The sequence below is a fragment of the Myotis davidii genome, unplaced genomic scaffold (assembly GCF_000327345.1).
Source record: "Myotis davidii unplaced genomic scaffold, ASM32734v1 scaffold356, whole genome shotgun sequence".
Classification (NCBI taxonomy): domain Eukaryota; kingdom Metazoa; phylum Chordata; class Mammalia; order Chiroptera; family Vespertilionidae; genus Myotis; species Myotis davidii.
Window position 1 is genome coordinate 635364 of NW_006288188.1, and position 884 is coordinate 636247.

An 884-nucleotide genomic window follows, 5' to 3' on the forward strand; every position below is an offset into this window, starting at 1 on the left:
AGGTGCTAGGAATACTTTAAAATGATCATTTCCTATCATTGTATGAGTTAGAGATGGGTTGGCCCAACATATGGGAGAATGCTGTGCCAAGCCACTGTGCTGAGGCATTCTTTTCAGTATCTTGACTGCTTTTAGTGTCTCAGGAGTCCTGAGTCAAATGGTGCATAATTGGTACCCTCAACCCAAACTGTATAGGAATAAAAATAGTGCAATTCTGGTTTGTTGTGTATTTAAAATCAACACCACACCCTCCAGTTGTCAAAGGCCCTCTTCACAGGTAACCCAATAAAAATGGAAACGTTTATTTTTAGTTTGGCTATTTTTCTTTTTGTTTTCAAGAATGTTTTGTTTTTCTCTAAGCATGTTGGTTTACTTCATGAATTTCTCTGCAGTTCTTGAGTCATTATAATAATTATGCTCCAATGTGACCTACACAGGTCAAAAGTTCAAAAACTCCTCAGCGATCAACATTGATTATCAAAAATTTCTTTTTAAATGGTCTCCACTGTTTATAAAGTCAGTTTTTTCTACCGATTAGAGGTTTCTAAAATTGTTGGATGTAAAACAACTGTATGACAATATTGAATCAACTATAACATGATGATTAATGGCCTTGTCATTGCCTTAATTATCAACAACTGATGAAATCGTCCACTTTTGTCAGTGAGTTAGCCAAAATACCTGAATTCAATATGTCAAGGTATTTGCTTTTATTATATTCTAGACTGGACCCAAATGATTTTACTCTGTTTGGTATATCTTTGCTTTAAAAGAGAACTAAGGATAAATTTTATTTTATTATGTTAAAAACAAACTTTGTATTAAGTGATCTTTCTGGCTGAGTTTCAGTGAGAGTTTAATTCAGTGTTTCATAGTTAAATTTG

General features: G+C 33.4%; 1 protein-coding gene across 1 annotated transcript in view; it reads right to left on the reverse strand.

The window, feature by feature from the left end:
• Positions 1-884, reverse strand: part of IBSP (integrin binding sialoprotein) — a 16648-nt gene that overhangs the window by 12873 nt on the left and 2891 nt on the right. The window lies entirely within an intron of this gene.